We start from the raw sequence: 8,152 nt of genomic DNA, 5'->3' as shown, positions 1-8,152 counted from the left end.
CCAGGCCCGGGCGGTGTCAGAGAGGAAAAGGGGTAGATTACGGATGATGAGGTTGTCATCGTCCGCCCCTCCCAACTGGCATGCCAGTCGGTAGTCCACGAGCCACAGCTCCGGCCTCGTCTCCCCTGAGTACTTGGTGATGGTAGTCGGGGCTCGGAAACGGGTGGGGAACGGCGCTCGTCGTATGGCCCGGCTGAAGACTCGTGGACCGGGTGGCTCGGGCGAGGGGCTCCGATCCTCCTCGCTGTCGCAGCGCCCTCCATGCCTGGGATGGTAGCCTCGGTGCACCTTCTCGTCGAGGCAGGCTCGATGGTCGTGATGGTGATGCTCGTTGCCAAGGCGATCCCAGGCGGTAGGTGCCTCGTCCCGCGTGCGCTCGGGATGGACCGAGGCCTCTCGCATGCGTCGGGAGGACGTCGCGTGATGCTCCGAGGGGTCAGCTTGCCTCTGGGAGGCGGAGCTCTCAGCTCGTCGGACCGCGGCACCTTCCAGGAGATTCTTGAGTTCGCCCTGGATACGCCGTCCCTCGGTGGTGGATGGCTCCGGCATTGTTCGAAGTAGCATCGCCGCTGCAGCTAGGTCTTGGCCGGACCCGCTGACGACCGGGGGCAGCGCTACCCTGGCATTGTCGACGATGCGGCGCTGGACGTCCCGGGCCCGATGACAGGCTCGTCCGGCGAGTGTTCGGCCTGCCCACTCCTATTCGATGTTCTGTCGAAGCTGCACAAGCCGCCCTGCTTCCCTGTCGACTCGGGCCTGCATCTCACAGATTTGCTCGAGCTGTGTGTCCCGACCCCCCGCAGGGACTGGGACCATAGCTAGCTCCCGCAGGATGTCAACGCGAGATGCGGGCCCAGGGGATCGTCAACCTCCGGCATACCGAGGTGGTTGCCTTCGTCGTGATCTCCCTGATCGACGTGGAAACATTCATGACTTGGGTCGTAACCCTCGTCGTCAAGGCCGTGGCCATCGTCAGAACAACCGGAGTGGCAGTGGTCACATACGGACATGAAGTCTCGCATGACACCGGGGTCATTGAGGCCAGAGAATTCCCAACTAAAGTCGGGGTCATCCTCTTCCTTGGAACCCGCTGGTCCGGAGATTGAGACGATTGTCAGTCGGTCCCAGGTCGACCACATATGGTACCCCGGAAGGTTGGGATACGCCCTTACGAAAGCGCTCACCGTAGCGGGATCGCTAGGTGGATCAAAGCTGAATCGAAAGGGAACAGGGTGGAATACGGACGGTACCTTTTGGTCGATGGACGGTGATGAAGTCGCGTCGGGGATGGAACGCACCATCATCTCAGGCACGAGGGTGACGCCCAGCAGGTCCTTGGCGAGGGTGCTAGCATCGTCGGTCTGCTCGGGGCTGGCACGTCGCGGGGAAGCAGCGCTCGTCGTCGTCTCAGGCATGAGGACAACACCCGACATGTCCCCCGGAGGAGTGCCGGTGTCGTCGGCTCGATCTGGTCCGACAGCCAATAAGGTGCCGCCTCCTGCGTGGCCATGGTTGCCCCGTCTCCGCCTCCTCCGGCAAGGAGGATGGCGGGGACGACCGGAGTGTTCCTCGCCATGGAGGTTGCCTCCGCCGGGCGAGTCGTTGACTGTCGTTGTCATTGTGCCGCGGAGGGAGGAGTACCATGTCGTAGCTACCGTCGAGGGACATGAACTCGAGGCTCCCGAAGTGGAGCACTATCCCAGGCTGAAGAGGTTGCTGATGACTCCCCATATAGAACTCAACGGGGAAGCGATTGTTAACACGCAGCAGGCCCCTACCTGGCGCGCCAACTGTCGGTGTCTCGGACCCGGGGGGTCCCTAGACCGACGAGTCAAATTGTCGCTGTGTGCCCCTGCCCAGATGGGTTGGCGCGGGATGGAACACAAGTGGAGGAATGGGCCTTGTATTATCCTGCACCGGGGTGCTCGTAGTAGGGGTTACAAGCGTTGCGAGAGAGCGAGGGCGAGAGAGAGCGAGTAGGAGAGAGCGAGAGCGAGAGAGAGAGAGGGTCCGACCCCTGCTCGTCTTCTCCCGTCCCTTTGCCGTGCGTACGTATGTTCGTATGATCGTCCCTCTGTCCCTCTCCCCCTCTCCCCGTCCGTCCTCTTCCCCCCCCTCGTCGGGCTCTGGACACACCCTTTTATAGACGTAAGGAGATGCCCAGCTATACAATGGGGTGTTGCTGGGAGCTTAACGTGGCTGGCAGGGGAGTGCCCTGAGCCCTGTACAGATAAAAACATGGCCGTCGGGGGGATGTCTTAAGTCCTGTAGAGGTAGTAACGTGGCCGTCAGAGGAGTGCCTTGAGCCCTGTAGCAGTACAACTGTCGGTGCTGTATGGATCCTGCTGATGTCTCCTTGCTTCCGTAGGGGCTTGAGAACCACCGACGTCATGGTTGCATGCAGGAAACCACCATCGCTGGTTACCGGGGTAAGCTGGATGGGATGCCGGTCTTGTTCCTTCGTAGCCTGAGCTAGCTAGGAGTAGGGTAATGATGCATCCCCCGTGGCGTGGTTGATCCAAGCCTGAGGTCAGTCGAGGCGGCGGCTCCTCCGAGGCCGAGGCTGGGGCCGAGGCCCAGGGTCGGGCGAGGATGTGACTCTTCCCAAGGCCAAAGTCGAGGACGAGCCCTAGGGTCGGGCGAGGCGGAGATCTCCTCCTGAGGCCGAGGCCGAGGCCGAGCCCCGGGGTCGGGCGAGGCGGAGCTTCCTATTGCGCCCGAGGCTTATCTTGACCATTGTCGGTTTCGCCCGGGCGGTTGGCACAACAGCCGGAGCGGGGCGGGCGACGCTGTTTTCCTGTCAGATCGGTCAGTGAAGGGGCGAAGTGACTGCGGTCACTTCGACCTTGCTGACTGAGGCGCGCGTGTCAGGGTAAGGTGTCAGGTGATCCCAGCATTAAATGCGCATGCAATGCGGTCGGCTGGTAAGGCGATCTGGCCAAGGTCGCTTGCACGACAAGGCTTGCCCTTGGCTGAGCCGAGGGTGCGCTCACGGCCTGAGGAGACCCTCGGGCGAGGTGCGAACTCGTTCGGGACCACCGTTCCGTCCGAGGCCAGGCTCAGGCGAGGCAAGGCTGAGTCCCTTGGTAGATGAAGCCTTGACTTTGACTCGAATTATGAGCCTTCATGGTTTGCTCTGAAGGTGTTTTCCAGCCATGATTAGGAGTGTTGGGGGTACCCCTAATTTCGGTACCCGACAGGTATCCATGTGTTTTGGGGCTTTTGCTTGTGGTTGAGGTGGACTACTCATGTGTCCAAACATTTTTCTATTCCTTTTATTGTTCTTCACGATGTTGATAGAAGTTTTTGTGCATTTTTGTTCATATTCCATGTCTGGAGTATGAGATAGCTTTATCTTAGAGGTGTTTGGTAGTGAACTCTTCTCAGGACAATTACGAAGGTAATGATCTTCACGTCCATATAGATAACAAGCTTTTCTTGAAATTATTTCTTGATTTTTCCATGTTTCCATTTTTGTTTCTTGGACCTGATGCGGCGACAGGGCTGAAACTGTGTGCAGGTAATAGTCCATCCATCAATGTAACACTCATGTGCTTCTTTTTGGTGCTGGGCATCCTTGTGATGTTTCCTTTTTGGAATACGTGACAATTCATCGTCTGACAGTGCATTAGGTATTTGAGAATCTGCTATTAGTTGTTCTTGGGGAGACCATTGTCTTTTTATGCCAGAAAACAAAATCCGGTTCTTCTGTTTTGTAGTTTCACTTTCGTTTGTATTGATCTGGCGACAAGGAATTCCATAGTACGCACAACAACATGTTCCAAGATCACTTGTCGGTTGGTTTGGTTGTGCATCCTTTTGTGTCTTGAATGTCTGTTCATCAACTATTTTATTTATAGTGTTGTTTTGACTTGCCAACACACCACATTCTTTTCATTTAGTGACATCACTTGTAGTTGACATTCCAAGGTCTGACATCTATATGGATATAGTAAGGAAAGATGGGACGAAAAGATTGAGCTAAGACAGACTATAAAGAGTAGAGAGAACCCAACTATCTAAGGTTTAACCTAGCTAACTGTTGTCATTGTGGACAAAAGTCACACAATACAACAACAATCATTACAAAGAAACAAATCAAACATAGTCACAAAGATAACTAACATGAACTCGAACATATCAGCACAACATAACTCGATGTTATTTATTCAATCAAAATGCAATCTTTCCCAAGGAAAACAATTTCTTATATTTTTTTTGAAAGGCGGGACAAGGTTAGGAATAAAGAAGAGATTATAAAATCAAGGAATCAGATCAGAAATAACAAGGAGTTAGACAAGATCAAAACATTACTGTTAATGACCAAGAGTGAAATAAGATAACCACTACTGGTGAAGCGAGGATAAATTATACAACCAAGGATACGAGAATGATTTTTTTCAAGGATACAAAATACAAAGGCATTATCAAGGAGAGAAGTAGAGAGACAACGAGTTCAATATATCAAGGTGGATATTGCCCAAGGATGACAATACAATGGCAAGAAAACAAGAGTAGAAGATTCAAGGGTTATATAGCAAATATTATGGATTAGAAAACCACTATAAAATAATATAACATCGTCCTTGCCGATCTAGTCGAAAAACTTAATACTAGAGAACTATCCTATCAACCTAGCCAAGAAGTCTGGTAATAGATCCAAGGGATCCATAACGAAACTTCTTGCAGGGTGGGGATAAGACAAAGAATGAGGCATCTTCAATAGCTTCAAAAGGGTTACTTCTGGCAAGTTTCGCTTCAAGTTCCATAATTTTACTTGGTCATCTTGCAATGTTTCTCATTAGAACCTTTTGATAGACCAAAAATCAGACTAGAAGAGTTGAAGATAAAAGAGACGAGTTTTTATATAAAGTAAGTTTTTATGCAGACAAATAAGTCAACTTTTGAAAGACTGACTGGGCTTTCCATTTCTAACTAATCTAGCGACCTACGGTCACATTGCTTTGATACCACTTCTGTCACACCCGGTTTTAAGGGGGCAGAGCCGGGTGCATCGCATATGTGTCAGGATCTATTTTCACACATATGTTGACGTCACAAGTGTAATATATCAAAAGAACAATGCATAAAAGCATAAATAGCGATTATATTAACATATTACCATCAAAGTACAACGAAACAAGGGCATCCATCCACAGGAAGATGACCGGGGGTATCACTAGACTAGCATCCATGGAGTTCAGCATCATATCTTCATCTGCAAACTTCTGATCAAAATTAAGCAAGGGTGAGCTCACTTATGGTCGGGGCTCAGCAAGTGGGGGAAAAATTAATGCAGGTATAACAAGGTGAGGCTAAGGTTAAGCAGTAAGCATTTTAGTTGGTCAACATTTTATTAACAACACTTGTCTTACTAATAAGTGTGAATCCCAAGTATTCCCATTAAACAAAGGTATAAGAGTATATCAAAAACACTTAAGTGAAACCACTTAAGCAAATCATTGGCAGATCATCGGATCTCAATTTATTTCCATCTTCAAGTTCAATTATCATGTGAGGAGTACACGCTGCTCATAACTGTAACACTATAAAAATCATTAAATAAAAATAATACATTTGGTTATTAATGAAATTTATGGTAATAAAAATTTTCCTTTAAGTGTTTGTTATTTATGTGCATTTGGAATGAGTTTTGATTTCTCATAATTGATTTTAGATATTGAATAGCATTTCCTCTTAAATGGAAAATTCACATAAATAATATAATAAATATTAGTCCAAGAATTAATATTTTATTTATAAATAATTTTGGTTTGATTATTATGAATTTTATGATTATTTGAATAGGTATTTCGAAATTAGAAAAGAAAAAAACAAAAAAAACCTAACTAACCTAAGGCCCCTTAGGCCCAACACCTGACCCTAACCTAGTTGCCTCCCCCAGTCGCCACTCCTCTCCCTACAGCCGCCCCCACCCCTTGGTCTCTCTCACGCGCTCCCTTCTCTCTCCTCTCTCCCACTCGGCTCTCTCCCTCCTCCCCTGCTCTCTTCCCTGCCCCGCGCCACTGACTCAAGCCGCACAGCCAGGCCACCCGCGCGCCTGACGCCCGCTCGCTGTGCGCAACCCCGACCCGCCAGGAGCAGCAGCCGCGCAGCCCGACGTGCCAAGCCGCCGCGACACCGCCTCACCCGACGCGCCGCACCCATGGAGCCGCGACCCCAACCCTGAGCCGCCCAGGCGCCCTGCCGAGCTGCCGCGACCATGAGCAGCACCCCGCACCACCCGCGCGCACCCGAGAGCCCCAGCTGCCGTGCACCGGCCGGACCCGACGCCATGCGCGCCGAAGACCCCGACCGCGCCCTGGACATTTGGCCGAGCCATGACATCGACCCCAAGCAGCGCTCAGGACCAACCGTGCCAGGAAACCGAGCCGCCGCCAAGCCATGAAACCACGACCATTCTTAATGGCAAGTAAAGAAGCTTTACTGCGACCGTTTCTACTTCCCCATTAATCCCTCTCTTCATGGACGACGTTGATGACAGCTTGAAGCCATGGCCGGCCGCCCTTTCATCTCCCCTCGTCCTTGCCTATAAAATGGAGCCGGACCTCTCTCTCCCAGCCATCCCGAGCTCACTCCTGTTGCCCCTCACTCCTCGTCGACGAACCACCGTCTGCCGTTCGTCGATTACCAGAATCGACGCCACCGCGTCCGGAACCCCTGCCCGCGCACGCAGCAACACCACCGCTCGCCGTCGTGCCTTGACAGAGTTCATCCACGCCGTTCACCGTCCGTTCACGTCGCACCGTGCCTCGCCGTGCTGCCATCGCACGCTCGAGCCCGTTCGCCGTTCACCCAAGGTTGGAGACAACCCAAAACAACTTGAGTTTATTTTTATCATGTTTGAATTTATGAATTTTGTGAATTATTGTTGTAATTTTGAGACGATGTGATTTGGCGATTCACGTGTATGATTTTAGAGATTTGCGATGTATACGTGTAACTGAAATCAAACCCCGCGACAACGCTTTAATATGCGTATGATTTTATAATTCTAAAAATGAGCACGGTCACTATTCACTACCTCGGTGATTTTCATACTAGAAAACATTTACAGATTTGATTTCGCTTTAGTCTGTGGAACGATAATTGTTAGTAGTATTTTAAGTATAAACTTAGTTGCATGAAGAAATTGAAATAGGCACTAAGTCATGTATTTCTAGTCAAATGAAAATATATATATTTACTATTCATGATAAATGAATTCATAAGTATAGCACTTAAGTACTTAGAATAAGTAAGACCTTTATTTATGTCATAATAAACATGATTATGTTATTAAAAGTCTCATTTAGTAATTTACATTAATTCTTAGTATATTAATGTTAGAAGAATTATAAATAAACAATTTTTAGTATACGTATAAATTCTATTTAAGGAGAAAATCGAAAGAATAGAATTTTATTATGTTAAAATGACTTAATTAGACGCACATGCTTTCCTAATAAAGAAATTGATAATTATGTTGGTAAATATAGGTTTCTTACTAAATAATTAGAGAATTTGTTTCTAACTGTGAAACGACCCTTTTAATAGACATCATGATTTTGATTTAATAAGATTCATTATAGATGTTTAAGTATAGCCGTACTAAATAGTAATATGTTATATAACTTTTCTAATAATGATATTATGGCTTAATTAAGTGCTCACACTATCATAACTAAAATGATAGTTAATAATATACCAATAAATATAGTTTTCATTTTAATTATCTGGATCATTTGTTACTACAATAGAATTAAAGATAATTAATAGATTAATTATCCTTTATCATAATTTATTAATCAAACCTATAGTCAATTTGTTCTTAACTAGGTTTATGACATGATTAATAATTTCATAGAATTTAGTACACATTATATACGAATCACTTAACTTTTCCTAAAGGATAAAATACAGTAATAAGAGTTTAAGTTCTTTTATAACTTAAAATGTTACTTTATATATGTTGACTTCAAGTATAATAATATAGGCTATGTGCTTTTTAATGAAATTAAATGATGGTTATGCGTTCATTATCTTTTGCATGAAAATCCACTTAAGGCCCATAACCTAACTCATCTTGAATAGGTGATTAATAATATAACTATGATCTTTTCACATAAAAAGTTGTTTAAGCTATTTATGA

This window comes from Zea mays, chromosome 7, assembly GCF_902167145.1.
Source record: "Zea mays cultivar B73 chromosome 7, Zm-B73-REFERENCE-NAM-5.0, whole genome shotgun sequence".
In the NCBI taxonomy this organism is placed as follows: domain Eukaryota; kingdom Viridiplantae; phylum Streptophyta; class Magnoliopsida; order Poales; family Poaceae; genus Zea; species Zea mays.
The sequence above is the reverse complement of the archived record's forward strand: the minus strand, read 5'-3'. Positions refer to the sequence as shown.